This window comes from Prionailurus bengalensis, chromosome B4 (genome assembly GCF_016509475.1).
Source record: "Prionailurus bengalensis isolate Pbe53 chromosome B4, Fcat_Pben_1.1_paternal_pri, whole genome shotgun sequence".
Classification (NCBI taxonomy): Eukaryota; Metazoa; Chordata; class Mammalia; order Carnivora; family Felidae; genus Prionailurus; species Prionailurus bengalensis.
In genome coordinates this window covers 62,093,353-62,112,364 of record NC_057358.1, presented here as the reverse complement: position 1 = coordinate 62,112,364, position 19,012 = coordinate 62,093,353, and the positions used below count along the sequence as shown (strand labels likewise).

General features: G+C 37.8%; 1 protein-coding gene across 2 annotated transcripts in view; it reads right to left on the bottom strand.

The window, feature by feature from the left end:
- The window catches only part of FAR2 (fatty acyl-CoA reductase 2), a 154,023-nt gene that overhangs the window by 71,431 nt on the left and 63,580 nt on the right, over positions 1 to 19,012 (bottom strand). The window contains exon 1 of one of the 2 annotated variants that reach the window (XM_043562212.1): positions 11,003 to 11,234. The exons of the other annotated variant lie outside the window; for it this stretch is intronic. The gene's annotated coding sequence lies outside the window, so the exon portion shown is untranslated. Of the gene's footprint in view, positions 1 to 11,002; positions 11,235 to 19,012 lie in introns of those variants that run through there. 2 annotated transcript variants of the gene reach the window in all.

Sequence of the window (19,012 nt, the reverse complement as noted above, 5' to 3'; positions counted from 1 at the left end):
AAACTGCATGGAAACTGTGAGATAATAATTACATGTTGCTTTAAGCGGGTAAATTGTGGGTAACTCATTACACAATGGATCCAGCTGCCCTTGCTGGTTTCTGTTGCTTTCAGCCAAAGAACTCTGACTGATAAAATGCTGGATCTCTTTGAAAATTCCTTGGCTGAAATCTGTAAGGCATATTTTAATCAATAAGTAACAAAACTGCTTATATTTCTTGGGATTAAAGGTCACAAAACATGTTGTCTTCTGTGTACCTGCAGTTCAGCATGAGTAAAACTGTCCCTCTATCACTATGATCAGCTAACCTAGCTTTATCAAACTTTTTTTGTCTCAGGATCTCTTTATACTCTTAAACGTTACTGAGTACCCAAAGAGCTTGCATGTGGTTATATCCACTGATATTTAGTGTATTTGAAAATAAAACTGAGACATTTAAAAAAATATATATTTACTTATCATTTAAAATGGTAAACCTATTAAATGTTAACAGAAATAACAGATTTTTTTTGAAAAGTGAATATATTTTCTATAATGAAAAAATCTACATTGAGAGAATTGGCACTGTTTTACATTTTTGCAAACCGTCTTTAATATATGCCTTAGCAACGAGATTTTCATATCTGTTTCTGTATCCAATCTGTTGCATTGTTTTGGTTGAATATATGAAGAAAATCTGGCCTCACACGATATATAGTTGGAAGAGGGAGGAGAACTTTAAAATCCTTTCCAAATAATTGTGGATTTTTTTAATATCATACCCAAAACTTAGCACATTGTAGTTTCTCAAAGTTTAGTACAATGTGGAATCTACAACCATATAAAATTTTCATATTCTGTTACTTTAAGATCCATTGGTCTTTCTCACTATTTAGATGGATCTTTTAGTTATATGCATAATTTTATAACATCATGCATTGGTCATTGGGAAAAGAATGATTTACTGAGTTATGCAGATCTTCCAAATGTTGACAAATTTCATTATATAATATCGAAAAATCATAGTTGTTAATATGGTCACCAATCTCATCAGAAAAGTCTTCAACTACTGGGAAGCTGTCAAGCTCTTAGTCATTGGCACAAGTCTTCCAAGACTCTAATCTTTATTTGAAAGCTCAAAGTCTGTCATTGGCAAACATACTGCCAGTTGTTTACCTAAGTGACAGGTTCGCTTAGCTTATTTTGAGGAAATGTCTGCCAAATACCCAGATCTGAATAACCAGAGTTTGTCTAGAAGTCATTCTTGCAGATAAAATGGTATTTTGTGACAAAATCAACCAGTTCAGTTCACAACCCCATCACACAGGCTCTTCTCTGAGATGCCCAGCCTTCTTTGGTATGCAGAAGTTCTTTAAATATATGTTTTATTTCATCATACAAAATATTAAAGACATGTAAGCAAGGGTTGAAATACAATTATTTTAACTGTTTCTTCAAAGGTATTCTTAAATGAAACTGGTCATTTTATTTAAGCTCTGAGGGCCTGATGACCAAGAACACAATGACTATGAGGACAGGTTGGGGGCACTGCCTTGATTGTGCTGTTTTAACCCACATCACTTTTGCACCATTGGTGCAAATGTCAACATAGTAAAAAGGGCAGCTAACATCTTAATATTTTTATAAAACTAGCTTTGAAAGTGTGGATTCCTAAAAGTATCTTGGTGACCACAGGGATCCGCAGACCACACTTTGAGCACCAATTATCTATACTATTATTGAGGCCATATTCCAACCATTTTTGCACTTAGCTCAAGGTGGATTTAATAATACTTTTCAGTTTGACTTTAGAATTCTTTAGGTATTTTCGAGTGGAAAGGAAATGCTGGTGCTGTTCATGAGCACAGAAGTCCTTATCTTTAACTTATTACACAAATGTATTAAGACCAGGCAGGAAAGGGGCCCCTGGGTGGCTCAGTCAGTTAAGCGTCTGACTCTTGATTTCAGCTCAGGTCATGATCTTGTGGTTTGTGGCTTCCAACATTGCGTTGGGCTCTGCACGGACAGTGAGAGGCCTGCTTGGGACTCACTCTCTCTCCCTCTCTCTCTGCCCCTCCTCTGCTCATGCTCTGTCTCCCTCTCAAAAATTAAAAAAAAAAAGCATTAAAAAAATTAAAACAAGGTAGGAAAAAGAGTTTCTTTATATTTTACATTGGGCTAGTAACTAGCAAGGGTTAGAAATACAGCTTTATCAGGACCAATCTAACTAGCTTTAACTTAGCTAAAGCTGAGCTCATTGAGGTTAAAGAATAGGTGTAGTGATGATAACACTAAAGGCTTTGGCTTTTCAATGACAGGTTGTTTTCAGAGAGTGAGATGCTGGAATTCACGATTCTAGAACTGAAGCAGCTGTGAATGGCAGTGTCCATGATGTGGCCATGGGAATAGCTGTCAATGAGGAGTTAACCTAAAGAACACTGGAATTAAATAGGCCAAGGAACAATGGTGGGGATGGGCAGATTTGTTGGGTCATTTACACTGATGTAGCAGAATTTGGAGTGAAGATGTGAATGGTGACTCAGATGCCAAAGCTATGGAAGAGTATGGAGGAATAATCATGATGTGGATAGATGGCAGAGATCTTAGGTAGAACAATAATCAGATGCCATGGCCTACAGAAAAGATGTCTGAAGATATAATGCTGAGACCATAAGAGGATTCTGAACACTCTCAGGACCACAGGAAAGAGAATAAACTACTTGAGATCATTTCTAAAAGGATATTCAAATTTCCGTTAAAGCAAGGAGGTAAAAGATGTAGAGGGTTTCCACAAACATAATGGAGAATAGGTGTGAAGGATGCAGTAGGGAAGAAAAAGCCAGGAGAAGAGAAGAAAGCATGAAGGAGTGTGGATATGAGAATATGAGAGAGAACAGATGCCATGGGAAGTTTGCAATTTGGATATTAGCCAAGGGTGGAAAGGATGAGACCAGCTTGAAGCTAGCTCAGGGTCAGTGTATATCTCTGGAGTGCTAGAAGCTTGAACGTGCATAGGCTGAGGTCTTTGCTCTAGTTTTCAAGGAGAAAGTTAGTGAGAGAATGTATTTAAAGAAATCTTAGCCTAGAACTGCAAACAGTTAGATCAATCCTGGGGCTCTTGCCTTGTACTGGAAATAGCATTTGTCTCTTCCCAGCGATAAATCGCAAAATCTGATTTCTTAGATTCAGATTCCCAACTCCCTTGAAATGTTCTCTTTTTCAGCAACATAGGCCACAATATCATACCCGTCTCTTCTCTGAACTTTTGGAAATTGACATTCACAAAGTTTCAGGGTATTCCCATGGTTCTCATGAACGCTGTTCTGTTGCTACACTTGTACAATGTCTCCTCTTGAACTGAGAGGTCGTTGATGGAGAGGGTTGTTTCTTTTAAATCTCTGTATCCCCAGCAGTTTGATCTGTGCCTGGCAGATGACAGGCACACAGTGTGTGTTTGTTGAATGAATGAAACCATACAAATAAATCTACTTAAATCTGTACCCATCCTTTCCAATAAGGAAAAAAGCTGCCTCTTTTCGTATCCAGGGCTCATTCCTCTACTTGGGTTTGGATTCTGTTTTCTTCTATATTCTTTGAGAGGTATATGATTGATGATCCCTTTCCTCTCCTGCATATCAATCAGCCTTATTCAAAACTCTCCTTCCTTTTAAGCTTTGGAATCATCTCTCTTTAAAAAAAATTCTTTTTTTTTTTTACATTTATTTATTTTTAAGAGACAGAGAGAGACAGAGCACAAGAGGGGGAGGGCCAGAGAGAAAATGAGACACAGAATCCGAAGCAGGCTCCAGGCTGAGCTGTCAGCACAGAGCCCAATATGGGGCTCGAACCCATGAACCGTGAGACCATGATCTGAGCCGAAGTTGGACACTTAACAGATTGAGTCACCAAGGCACCCCTGGAATCATCTCTCTTAAATTTACTCTCTTGTGCCTAGACCTTGCCCCTGAACTTCAGACTATGGCGCATGCTTACTTGACATGTCCACTTGTATATTATAGACACCTTAATCTTAAGATCTTTTCCCCAAAGAATAGTTCTCATTCCAGTTTTCCCTGTATTCTTGAATGAAATCACTGTCCACTCTATTGTTCAAGTCTGAAAGCCAAGAGTCACCTTTGGCACTTCCTTCTCTGTCACCTCCATATCTACCCACCACTTCCTAACAGTCACCTCCTGAATTCATCTAATTGCCTGCTTTTCCACACCTACCACTACCACATGACTTAAGCTACCACATCTTGTCTGGACTGTTGTGTTTACTAATAAGTTTTCTGCATCCATTCTCATCCACATCAATACCCAACTCCAATCTCTTTGCCACACTGCAGCCAGTTCCCATTTGGCAATGACAATCTGATAGCCTGAAATATCCCTTAAAACCTCATGTCTTCCCATTGTTTTGAGGATAATGGCTGAAATCTCCAAGGTCTGATGTGGTCTGGCACCAGCCTACTCTCTCTAGCACATTAGACAACATGTTCTCCTGTGCTTGCTTTGCTCAGACAAGGTGTTAATCAAACATGCAAGCCTCTCCTTAGGCTTGGCACATGTCTAAGAGGTGAGTTAACCTACCACAGAACAAGCTCCTAAACCACCTCCCTGAACTTGCTCCTTTTAAAACTTTCCCCATCTGAGCAAATAAAGCCTTGAGTTTTTGTGTTGCTCAGTGCAGAGATCCTGAGGCCATCCTTGACTCTTTTTCTCATGCTCTATCTCTACTTCTCAGCAAAGCCCATCAACTATCTGCAAAGTATATTCAGGATCTGGCCACTTCCCACTATCTTTGCTTGTACCAAATTGGCCCAAACCATTAAGGTAACAACCTTTAAATGGTTCTTGCTGCCCTCATCTTTGCTCCACTAATAGTCTATTCTCTATGTATTAGCTCAAGTGATCCTTCCCAAAGGCAAGTCAGGTCTATCAGTTCTACGCTAAAATTTTCCAATGCAGTCCTCACATAAAAGGGACTGAATCACGTGACTCTACTACCACTGCCTCCAGTCTCCCCCAGTACACACTCAGACATGGTCTCATGTGTCCCTAGAACATCCCAGGATTCTCTACTCCAGGCTTCACCTCTCATTTTGCTCAGATTTGCCTCTGCCGCTCATAGCTGCATGACCTGCTGCCTCCCTTTCATGTCTCAGCTGAAAGGTGACTTACTAGGGGGACCTTCCCCCAACTGCCCCCTGTAAAATACCCACCTCACCTCCACACTCTGTATGCCTTATTCAGCTTATTCTTTATTTTTCTTCACAGCACTTATAACCACTTGACAGCATTTATTTATTTGGTCATTTGTTCATAGTCTGTTTCCTTCCTCAACCAAAATGTAAGCCCCACAAGGGCAGGGAATTCATTTTGTTCACTGCTCTGTCCTCAGCAGCCAGAACAGTGTTGGACACATAGAATGACGGTGTGATGAACGTTGTCCTCTTTACTGGCATGCTCTCCAGCCCATCTTGGTCTTGTCAACTCCGAGTCACCCTTCAGATAGCAGTTAAATCATCATTTCTACTGAGAAGCTTTAGCTGACCCTCCATATTTGGTTTGATCTGTATTTATGTTCTTTCCATGTACTTTCCTCTGTTGGCTCTTATCACAGTTGTAACTTTATGCTGCTTTTGATGATGTAATGAATAAAATTGCTCCCCCTGCTAGACTCTAAACTCCATGAGGACAGGAACACTATCTGCCTTTGCTCAATACTCACTTTTGGATTTAGGGGAGAGCCCACCACTTAGTAGGCACTCAATAGATTTCTTGACTGAATCAAAAAACAAAGGGAAATGGTCTTTAAAAAAAAAAACAACTTTGACACTTTTACTTCACCAACCAACTTCCTTTTGCTGCTCAGAACTACTTTATTTTTCATTGTATTTTCTCTAAATTGAAAGATGAAACTGTCAGCAGGTACATCCTGAATGGAAAGTGGGATTGCCGGAATAGTGATGCCCATGTGGACTGCCCACAGAGCTCGTTTACGAATCCAATTCCCAAGCCTCACACCTGAGTCTGTCAGGGGGATCTATTAAAAAAAATACCAGGTACCTTGCAGGAACCTCAGACTTTCTCTGATTTTGTTTCTCCATCATGAGAAGAATTAAAAATGGAGTACAAAATACATCAATTTCCAGACCACAGGTAAGCTGCGGATGGAAGGTCACCACACCACAGTCAGCAGGGAAGACCGGCTTTAGACCGCTGAAGACCGCTCATGGGTGGATGTGCTTTTAAAAACAACCACTGTTGACCTAACCGCAAAGAGTGTCAAAACGGAGCAACTACAGAAAGAACATTGCTGAGTTTCTGCAAATAAAGAAAAAAAATCTTAATAGTCTCGGTTTTCTTCTGCCCCAAACAAAGACACCCTTTCATGAGTTTCACCCTAAGTTGCTGCAGATGCCAGTCAGGATAGGCACACTTTGGGGAAGATCAAGATTTTCTGTGAGAATATGATGGAAACAAAATTGGAATGAATTACTCCAAAAACAATCAATGTTATAGCAAGTTTCTCAAATGAAGGTGCTTGGTAGTGCAATACTTAAAAATAATAACTTGCTTAACATTTAAACCTTTAAAGTAGATGTAACCCTATGTGAGAAAGTGTCATTTTTCAGAAAAGAAAACAGAGACATCACTCTAATGTTTCACAATAAAAAAACTGGCAATTTTTTTTGTTTAATTTGGAAATAAAACAACCTATATCAAAGGTAGGACTCTCAGAATATTTTGCTGAGGAAAAGGTAGATTCGGTTAGTAAAGGTAGTGAGGCTTAAAAAACTCACTCTTTAAAAGAAAACAAAATGGAAGCCAATTTTATAGACCTTAGCAAAGTGCCAATGCAATATACATAGTTTGTGGTTATTATTCTGTCCTGGTGTTAGTTCTAGAACAGGGCAGGTGTTAATTGCTCTGGAAAACAAAATGCAACATAAAAATTCTTAGGAAAGACATTTTTTTTCCTGCAGTCAAGGTATGTTTTTTTTGTTTTGTTTTGTTTTTTATGTTTCCTTCGCTGACGCTAAAACTTCCTATTTCATACTGTTCTTGAAAAATTGATTCCTTAATAATTTGCCCAGATAAAACTGCTTGGAGACAACCAGTTGTAATATGCCCATATAAAAGGCAAAATGGCGGGGCGCCTGGGTGGCACAGTCGGTTAAGCATCTGACTTCAGCCAGGTCACGATCTCGTGGTCCGGGAGTTCGAGCCCCGCGTCAGGCTCTGGGCTGATGGCTCGGAGCCTGGAGCCTGTTTCAGATTCGGTGTCTCCCTCTCTCTCTGCCCCTCCCCCGTTCATGCTCTGTCTCTCTCTGTCGCAAAAATAAATAAACGTTGAAAAAAAAATTTTTTAAAGGCAAAATGGCAAAAAGGATGATGCAGATAGTCTTGAGGCAAACGCTATAAATACAGAGTATCTACTCAATAGAGAAACAAATTATAAAAGAAAAGGGACCTATTTTCTACACATATTTTCAAATTGCCCATTCATTGTTCATTAACCCTAAGATAGATGAAAGCGGGAAATTCATGTTCATTGTTCAGAGTTAAACAGATAATATGAAACCGCTCTATCAAGGATAATGGATAAGCCATAACTGATTGTATTGATTTTGTTTTATTTCAGAGATCTTCATTATAATGTTTCTATTTTCTTTAATTTAAATTCCCTTCTCAAAATTTTCCAATAAGTTATTTTAAATGTTGCCAATAAAAATGCCCTGAACAAAATGTTTACCTAGCTCTTAGCAACCAAGGAGCCAAATCCGTTGACAAGCACCAGAAGTCAGAAATATAACAATCACAGCACAGAGGGCAGAAATCAGGGCACTTCTAGACTGTAAGGGATCTCTCACTCTTCACCAAGGTAGAAAATATTACCTCCTTTTAAAGAAGGAAAGTGACATTTGCTTTGAGTTTTATTTTCTAATCATATTTTTAGGGGCACCTGGGTAGCACAGTCAGTTACGCGTCCTACTTCGGCTTAGGTCACGATCTTGCCATCTGTTGAGTTCGAGCCCCGCATCAGGCTCTGTGCTGACAGCTCAGAGCCTGGAGCCTGCTTCGGATTCTGTGTGTCCCTCTCTCTCTGCACCTCCCCTGCTCACATTCCGTCTCTCTCTCTCTTAAAAAATAAAATAAACACTAAAAAAAATTTCTTTTAAATAATCTGTTGATGGAATTCAGAGCCTCCACATACGGGCTCTAAACCAGGATGGGATTAGGATTAAAATGATTTTGAGGTGGGATGAAAAACCACGTGAAAATTAGATATATATCCAAACTTTCTGATAAGATGGGCAGAAAATACGTTCCTACTCTACAGTACTACATCAAAAATGATTTGGGATGGTTTAGAATTTCATTTTAAAAGAAACTCACCATCATAAACAGGTTTGTGTTTCTAAAATAGCTTGAAAAGGGGACTTACAATTTAAGCCTTTTACTAGAACAAAATTTGTATGTGAACTTTTGCTAATTAACTCCTTATAGCTACTCTAGTGACAAAGACCTTGTCCCCATGTTTTGTGAACATTCACTATGAGAAGTGAAAAGAGCAATAGCTTAAATCTTAAGACGATCTGCAGATCCTATGTGATGAAATTAATAGCAGAAATTACAGCCAGTATAGAGGCTTGACTATGGGTTTGGGGAACAAGACTTCTAACTTTCCTTTCTCTCAATAACTTTACTCTGAGTCAAGTTAACTCATGGAGGAAACTACATAATCAAACCAGAATAATATCTAACTTCTGTTAAAATAATTAAACAAGGAGGTCATTAGACTGAGGTGGCTTTAATGCCTCAGTAGCCTACGTAAGCAAACCAAACCTAAGCCTGTAATGCCTCAACGTTAAGAAATTGAAACTTAAGGACAACCAATTACAAGTTGCCAGCTAGGCTTTCCCAATTAATGCAACTGCTTAAGCTATAGCCAATCAAATAATTTCCATGCTTTGCTTCTGGCTTAGCACAGCCCAAATTGATTTTTGCTCAAATAAGCTCCTAAAATGTTTACTATGCCTCAGTTTATCGCTTAACACTTAGTGCAAATATCATCCAACAAAAGAAATAAAATGATCACTAACATTTATTCAGCACTATGTTGCAGACAAATATCCTGTGTGTTATATAATTATTTTCTCATCTAAACCTTACAATAACACCATGAGGAAACAAATGACAACTTTCTGCCCAGGACCTTAAGTAGTTTGTGTAAGTCTGACAAGCTGAGGGAGGAAGAGTGGGAATCTGTACCTGGGAACTCTGTGCCCAGAATCTGTTTCCTTCTACATGAAACCAGTAAGATAACTGTGGCTAAGTGTTTTCTAGGGTAGAGGGCACGCACCTTCACCTCCACATGTTATTTAGTTTAGAAATCAGGCAAGCTGTAATCATTTTTGGAGCTGAAACAAGGTGAGGCCCTGAGAGGCCCGAAGACATACTAGTTGACAACTGTTGAGCAAAGCTCTGGCAGCTCCCCTCCTGGGAGAACGTCATTGCCCTCGTTGGCCACCCATTTCCAAATTTCCACATCCGCAGTTGTCCTATGGGCTTATCAGGTAGCCAGAAAGGCCAGGAACCTAGATGAGTTCTGATCCTTCCTTGAGGTACCCCCCCTCCCACTGAAATTATTATTATAGAGCATTCCAAGAGCCTCTTCATCCAATTTTCCCACTGGGAAAATTATATGCTAATTGTTCAGAGCATAATGTATCTAGAGCTATCCTACCCGACCATAAACTTCGATCCATAGTAATAACAATAACAACATCAGTAGCTAAGACTGTGGGTATCAAACCTTCTGCTAAGGGCTTCATATGTATGATCTCATTTAAGCCAGTAACTACACTACAAGGCAGGCATAATTATTACAGATGGGAGAACTGAGGCTCAAAGAAGGTAAATAACTTGCCCAAATGTTTTTAATACACAAAGTTAACTAGTTACTTGTTAATTCGCATTGTTTTTATGTACCTATGCTCAAAAAAGAACATGAGGCAATTAAGTACTCACTTGGTGACCCTTCTGTTGATGGAATCCTACATCTTTCGTAATGTGGCATTAATTCCACTTTGCAATTTCAAACTATTAATAACTTGTAAAAACACTGCTTAAGTGTAACAAATCACTACTTCGGTATGTATATGGTTTGAACATGTTCCATGGAGAAGCCAGGTGAAGCAAAAAAGGGAGTGAAGTGTTTATGGAATGAAAGTTTCATTCCAATTCCCTCATACCCAACCAGAATAGAACAGTCAGCCTTCTGCACTTGGGCGTTGACTATTTAACAACACACACACACACACACACACACACACACACACACACACACATCTATTGTTAGGCATGAGCTCTGAATGAATAACCTCTGAGTATGAAAATTAAATTCTGGTTTTTAATTGATTTTTCCAGGCAAATTTAATAAAATGATCAAATACAATAGAAGTCTCGTATTCTTCCCTGGAGCTCTCAAGTTCCTTTTCTACTATAATCTATGTTTGAATCCCATACAAAAATCCTTAGACTTTAAATCTGCACCAGATGTGCCAAAGTGACGCTTGGTAATGCACAGAGTCAGGGCAGAACTGAGTTTCAGACTGGCGACAGCCATTTCCAACCCACACAACCCCTTCCCTGTCTCCACAGAAAGTTCAGCATTTTGTGTCATGCAGTCATAGTGAAAACCATTTTTTCTTCATTCAAACATTTAAATAACTTGCAACAATCATTTGGCTTGTACTTTACAGCCCAAAGTAAACCAAGCATTCATTTTTAACTAATGGAGAACATTGCAGATTTATTGATTCTACTTCACAGGAAATAAGTCATTGATTTCTGAGGTTAGATGAGTTCTGCTAAGCTAAGGTGGAGACCAAGCAAAAGTGAAAATGAGGTAAAAAGACCAGGCTCTCACCTCAAGAATCATTTAGTTGTCACTCCTACTATTAGCTTTAGCAACATCTGGGACTTAATTCATTGATTGTTTTTCTCTTACCTTCTCGTCCTATTTCTCCCGCTTCAGGTTGGTTTCCTTAGGACCAGAAGAAGTTATGAGTAAGAGCTGAGCAGGGAAGATGGCAGAAAAATTTAAACCGGGTCTAAAGAGCAATGGAAGGGGCTCCCATAGCATCTCACGACCAGCAGCCTTAGATCAGGGGAGTGCTAGGACCTCAGGAAGAAAGGCTCACTGCACTATTATATCCAGGTACCTGAGGTCCAGCTCATCCCAAGCTGACAGTGGGAGATTCTGTGGGCTGGGCTTCCATGGATATCTGCAACCACCTGTGTGTTATGAAATGCAGACAATGCCTTCTGTCCTAAAATGTTGCCATTGCAACCCTTGTAAGCCAGAGTTTGAGAAACTTAACTTGGTTATCTCACTGATGATCAGAAACTGAACATGATCTTGTAATTCATTCAATCATTTCTTTATCCAGCAATTAAAATTAGTGATGACTTGTTATGTTTTAAGCACTGTAAAGCATTCTGAATGTGAACAGTGCACCAAAACCTATGGACCCCCACAAATATATATCCATCAACTTCCCTTTTACCTGTGTCCCAGTTTTATGCACTTGCTTGGGGATATGGAGAGAGAGAGAGGTTTTATACAAGTTGGAAGGCACAGCAGTTAAGAGAACCATCTCAAGGTCATGTTGTTTGGGTTTTAATCACAACCCTCACATATTTTAATTAAGTAACTTTGGGCCAGTTTTGTAACTGCTATGTGCTTCAGTTTCCCTGTCTCTCATCCTGGGATAATAATAGTACCTCCCTCAGAAGGTTGTAGTGAGGATTAAAAACATTAATTTATAAACAACAAAAAAAAAAGCAGTGCCTGGGTGGCTCAGTCCATTGGGCCTCCGACTTTGGCTCAGGTCATGATCTCGTGGTTCACGGTTTGAGCCCCATGTCAGGCTCTGTGCTGACAGCTCAGAGCCTGGAGCCTGCTTTGGATTTTGTGTCTCCCTCTCTCTCTCTGTCCCTCCCCCCTCACTCTCTGCCTCTCTCTCCCTCAAAAATAAATAAGCATCAAAAAAAAAATTTTAAGTATTAATTTATATAAGTGATTCAGGGCAGAGCCTGGCAAAGAGTAAGCACAATGTAAATATTACAAATATTTTCATTATCCTCTGAGGCTGATCAGATTTCCTAGATTTCCTTCGGAACAAATTGTCAGTGTGTGTGCAGTTCTATTAAAAGATTTTGTTCTGAGGAGAATAGCTGGTGTCACTCATTTATACTAGCACTATGAATCATGGTGGAGAATATTTTCCAGAGCTACAGGAGAACTAGTACAGTACCTCTAGCATTCTAAATTCGGCCTTATTAGTAGGTAAATCTAAACTTAGAAACATTGTGGTGACAAAGAATCTCTACTTAACTGAACTTTAGTCAGGCTCCTCTGAGCCCCTTTCTTCATCCAGGTCTTGACCTCGACCTGTTGAAGCCAGTTTCAGAAAAAAACAAATCCTGCTAAATCAGGGAATCTTCCCCACGCCTGATCCAATCAAGCTCTTCTTCCACCTTCCATAGTGAACCAAGTTCTTCTCCCCTCCCCCACCTTTATATCCAAGCAAGTTTGGCATTAATTTGCCATCCTCTGCCTCATCCTCTCTGCCAGTTAGAAATCCCTACTTGCCCCTATTTGTATTCAGAGTTATGTTAAATCTCGCTCCCAATTGCAATAGTCTTGGCTCCTATTGCCAATAGTCTTGAATAAAGTCTTCCTTGCAATTCTCAACAAGTGTCAGGATGATTTCTTTTAATAGTGCAAATAATCAAATATCACTATCATTGAGATATGATTAAGTCTTTACATACGCCAGTGGGAAAAAGTTCAAATAGACTGGAAGAGTTTGTGAAGCTTGTAGACAGCCTTTCCTATGATAGTAGTGTGATAAAGGTGAAGAGGGTCAGATCGTAAAAGCAAGTAGAGATAAGATAAATTACTTCCCAGACATCATCTGTAGTTGTTTTTTCCATTTAAAATAAGAGAATTACTTGTGTTAACCTCAAAACAAACTCACTTTCTAACATGGGTGGAATAAGGATATAACATTTTTAGGCATATAGCATCATGCCTGACTGCAGGATTAAACAGGGGAGAAAACTGGCTGCGGGATAGACCATTTATCAGGAAATAAGGTGTCAAAAAATTGATAAATTGGAAGGACAAAAAATAAATTGAATAGATGGGGTATTTTATTTTAGTTTTTAGTTTTTTGTTGTTAAGCATATTTTTAATTTTTATAACTTTAAAAGTATTTATTTATTTTGAGAGCGAGGGAGAGGCAACAGGAGAGATGCAGAGAGAGAAAGAGGGAGAGAGAGAGAATCCCAAGCAGGCTCCATGTTATCAGCATAGAGCCCAATGTGGGGCTCAATCCCACAAACCATGATTTCATGACCTGGGCTGAAATCAGGAGTCGGATGCTCAACCAACTGAGCCACCCAGGTACTCTAAGCATCTTTTTAAAAAAAGTTTTCCTTAAGTAATCTCTACACCCCACATGGGGCTTGAACTCATGATCCCGAGATTGAGTCACACATTCTTCGAGTCGCCAGCCAGGCTTCCCTAGATGGTGTATTTAAAGTGATTAAATTTGAGCTCAAGTTGAATATATTTTGAAGAGAAGAAGGAATTAATAAGTAGTTATGATATTTGTATTTTTCTAAGTGACAACAGTCACTTAGTTTTCAAAATATATTAGTCTCCTGAAATCTTATATAGGAGATGGAAAAGCAGTAAGAGGAAATATTGATGAACAAAGAAAACATTGTATACTTACAGTAGTCATCGTAAATGATTTTTTACTTTTTTAGAAGGTAAATCACCATTTTCCTGAGGGAAGTATAGTAAAACCCTGGATTGCGAGTAACTTGTTCTGCAAGATGAGCAAACATTTCTAATAAATTTTAACTTGATGAACGAGTAGCACAATACAAGTAGTACGTGATGTCAAATGTCACATGATCACAACTGAGCCAATTGTTCTTAAAATTCGCTTTGATATATGAGTGCTTTGGATTATAAGCATATTTCGAGAACGAATTATGCTCGCAAACCAAGGTTTCACTACTTGTAAATAGTAAAAAGTCTGATTTTAAGTTCAAATTGTAGATTTATCCATACTATTAAAGCTATCTACTAGGTGAATAAATACAGCAACCCACTTATGAGAATAAAGTGTACCTCCCTTTAGAATTACTGCAAATTAAAAATTTTTCCATAATACTAAAGGAAATTTACTCATAGGATTTCTATTGCTTTCAATTTATGGGAAGAAACCAGTCTAAACCTTCCACTGTATTCCCAGAAAAAGGTTTGATACTGCTCTTGATCTGACTCTGTATGTGACATCCATTAGCAAGAAAAGTTAATAGAGAAAGGGTCTATGTGGAGAAAGTGAAAGGGTCTATGTGTAGAAAGTGAAAGGGTCTATGTGGAGAAAGCGAGGGAGGCCTTTAAGGAAAAACTGTCAAGGCCAGAGTCCATTAAAAATTCACCTTCAATGTCAAAGAAAAGCCCTGAGTTCTAGCCCAGCCCTGTTTCTAACTAGCCTGAGCTAGCTAAACTCAACTGAGCTCAGGTCACTCAGGTCATGTACAGGGATGGTGATTTCTACATACTCCTCTAGCTCTAAAACTATTGATTTGTAATGCGTAAGCACCACAATAAAAGATTTGGTCCTAAACATTTCAGACCTCTGGGTTTCTAAATCTGGCTTGAATGCTTCTTTTTTTTTTTTTTTTTTTTCAGTAAATTTTTCAATCCCCAATAAGAAAAAAAGTTTTCTGCCTCTGGATTATTAAAAAAAAAATAATAAGGCTTTTAGAGAAAGGGATCCAAATGATGCTATTACATTCCTCCCTAAGGTCTTTTGAAAATGAGAGAGCTGATATATGCAATACAGACATAAGCATTTGCAGAATTACCTACATTCTGCAAATAGTTTTCAAGGATTGAAATTGGTCCAAACTTCAATTGTTCACCTTTTTTTCCTTTCTACTCACTTGCAACATAATATTATAAGTTATTATCAAGAAAAGATTTTCTCATATCCATGATGTGAGCTAGTTTATTGATTATGTAGGTACTGTTTTAGGTGCTGAACTATGCAGTCAATTACAGAAAGTCCCTGTTCTCAAGAAGCATACCTTCCATCAGAATTGTCCTGTTTAATAATATTAGTAGTTCATGACTGTAGAAAAGTATGAAGAAGAAAATAAATACTACTTATGTTAGAATGTTTGTCTATTGTTTTTCAAACATTTTTTCCAAGAAAGATTGTAGCTATTTGCAATCCTAATTACCATATAGTTTTTATTTTGCATAACAAACTCTTTTTTTTTTAATGATTTCAGGAGAATTTAGTGATTCATCACTTACATATAACACCCAGTGCTCATCTCAACAAGTGCCCTCCTTAATGCCCATCACCTATTTAGCCCATCCCCCTACCCAACACCCCTCCAGCAACCCCCAGTTTGTTCTCTGTATTTAAGAGTCTCTTAGGGTTTGCCTCCCTCTCTGTTTTTATCCTTTTTTTCCTTCCCTTCCCTATGTTCATCTGTTTTGACAATCACTTCTTTAGAGTGTATTATGGGCCAGATTCTGTTCTAAGTGTTTATAGTATTAACCCATTTAATTCTCAAACAAGTCCTATGAGGTAGGCGATAATAATGATTTAATAATATAACAATAATAGTAATAATAATTCTTGGGTACAGAATTTTAAGTTGTCAGGTTTTTATTTTCAACATTTTAATGCTATTATTCCATTATCTTCTGACTTCCATTGTTGCAACAAAGTTAGTCCTTACTTTTACTGTGGTTTTCCTGAACATAACTTTTTCCCCCTTCTACCTGCTTTTAAGATTTTTCTCTTTATCTTTGTTTTACAGCAACTTTCTAGGTGTCTACTTTTTGTAATTGAATTTATTCTTGGTGATCTGGAAACAGGTGAGGGCTGGACTCAAATCTGGGGGTTATCTGCATACAGAATAGAGTATAAACAGATGACTTTGCAAAGTGACAGGAAAAGAAGACACGAGAGAAGAGAGCGTCCTGAGTAATCCTAAGTACAAGGATGAAAAATGGGTCAGAAAAAGAGCAGCAAGAGAAGTAAAATAGAAACCAAGAGTAGAGGTCACAATCATGAAGAGGAACTACCAAGGATAGTAGTGAGCAGTGGTAAATGGAATAGGCAGGTCAGCAAGACTACAGACTGGAAATGGGTCACCAGATTTAGCAATTTTTTTTTCTCAAGAGAACACCTTTGTTTTGTTTTTAGGGTAGAAGTAGAAGCCAAGTTTTTAAGCATTTGCCTTATATTGTTTCAGGTTCAGATTCGTATATTTTTATTGTATCTTGATGAGTATAAATTCTCAAGGAATAGAATAATATATTTCTAAACACACTTTGGGAATTTCTAGCTACTGTTTTTAAGAAGTGGTTAGCCAAATATCACTAATACAAACAGAGGACATGTCAACTGCAGACATGTAGTTAAAATATATTTTCTATTCAGGTCAAGTGAAGTCTTGTCGATAGGGCCTCCAGGTTTCTGCTGTAGCCAGGGGCACCTTCTCAACAAACAGAAGGATGATTTAGGAAGGGTTGTATTGGCCAGTGAAGTATATCCTTGACATTTCCCCTCCCTTCCTGGTGCCCACTTTGTTTCCATTATCATCTCTCTAGAGCTTCCTTCAGTATCACTCAGGCTGTTTAAAGTTTGTATTTTCTGAGACATGACAAGGCTGGCCCCATGCTCTATAATTTTCTATTTTTTCTAACAGCATTTTGTCCCTGTTCATCATTGTATTGCTTCTAATTGGGGAAAAAACTAAAAAAAAAAAAAATCTGATAATAGGAAAATAAAGGCTTAGCCATGAAATTAAATACTATGGGATAATGAAAAAAAATTAACATTTCTTCATTTTTGAGAGACAAAGAGAGACAGAGTGTGAGTGGCAGAAGGGCAGAGAGAAAGGGAGACACAGGCTCCAGGCTCTGAGCTGTCAGCACAGAGCCCAATGCAGGGTTTGAACTCAGGGACCACAAGATCATGACCTGAGCTGAAGTAGGATGCTTAATTGACTGAGCCACCCAGGTGCCCCTACTTTGGGATAATTTTTAGGCATAATTAATAATATGGAAAAATGTCAATATATATTAAGTGAAAAATATGTCAGATCTGCTTTCTGGTTCATAAAATAAGAATACACTTACAGAAATGATAGAATATTTGAAATTGGATTTACCTGAAAATAACATACGACCATGAGCACAATGTTAAATAGTTTGGGGTAAGGAATCCCATGTTATTCCAAAATAGATAACCATTTAAGCAATATGCCATAGTAATGGGCTACCAAATAGCTATATATGAGTCACTTCTTCATTTCTACATCCTTTGAGTGATTTATAGAGAATGTCATATCCCAACACAAAGTTTGAATTTTCTCTTAGCTTTTTTCTTTTAAGTTTACCAGCTTTTCCAACAAAGACAAAATGGAAACCCCTTGAGTTGGTGTTCATTACCATTTATGGGGTATACTCATAGTTGACTAATGTGGTTTCATTTTATGCCACTGGTTTCATTTTATGCCAATAAAACCTCTGGAACATCTGTTTTTATGTTTTGTTTTAGGATTTCTGATTGACATTTAGATGGAAAGCTGAAGATTTATTCATGTTTCATCTAAAAAGAAAAAACTAACACAAAACATTTCTTCATTTAGATGACTATAATTAAATTAATTTGATAAAAAGGCAATTAAGACAGCCAAAGCATGTCAAATAAAGAATTCAAGCTATTACACAATATTTCTTGTGAAAAAATACTTACTTAGAAAAGAATGTGAAATATTGATTTGTCCTGTATATAGAGGTATGGAGAGGATTTGTGTCTCTATTGAGATGCTGTCAAAATTAATTTTCCTCTAATTCATATAGTGCTTTATGAATAAATCCCATCAGCCCTTTAATATCCCTGGGGTCAAGGAGAATTTTCTTCATTTAATATATAGAAAATATAGCACAAGAGACTGACTCAATTATTTTAGGAGACTGAATAATTCATTGGGAAAGTGGAAATAGAATGCAGCTCACTCTATTTCCTCCTTTACATAAAGTTATAGTTTTGGCTTGTTATATACAGATAGGCACAAAACTGATCTCATAAATTACTACATTAAAATTATAACTGCTAACAAAGGACTCAATACAGCTTTTTTTATTAGTGTCAAAATCCTGATATGTAGTTATCTATAAATATGCATACACATATGCATACATAATCTACTAAATTCACACACACACACACACACACACACACACACACACACTCCATATTATATTAGCACCATTTTATAGATGGAGAGAGCAGAGGGTTTAAATACTTGTCTGGAATATAAAGCAAGTCTTAGCTAAAGAACAGATATAAACCGTATTCAAATGGCTATTTTTCTCAATGCTATTGCAGTGTGCAGAAGAAGCAATTTGCAAACAGAAAGAAGATCTTTGCTGTCTGAATGATATGAGATGAATGGTAGGATTCTTGACTGACTAGAAGGTATTTATTCTCTGTCTGAATTGAACAAAACAGAATACAATAAGTTTCTCTCTTTGGAATTAAAAAAACAAAACTCAGAAAGTTCAGAGGGAATGTATGGTTTAGTATTGTATCTCTCTATGTATCTATCTCTATCTCTATATATCTAATATTCATTCATTCATTCATTCATTCATTCATTAATTCACTTATGTGTCAGCTCCTATTTTCTGCCAGGCCACTTATGTACTTGATGATCAAGCCAGAGCTTCTCATCATGCAGCTTATCTAGAGGGAAGGTGTTTAGGGAATTTTAGTTAATTTCAGTGCACTATTACTGAACAATGTGAGAGCCTACCCCAGTTAATGTAATCTTAGGTCGCATTTATTTAAGAACAACATCTAGAATAATAGCATATTGAATTCCAATCTGCACTATTTTGATT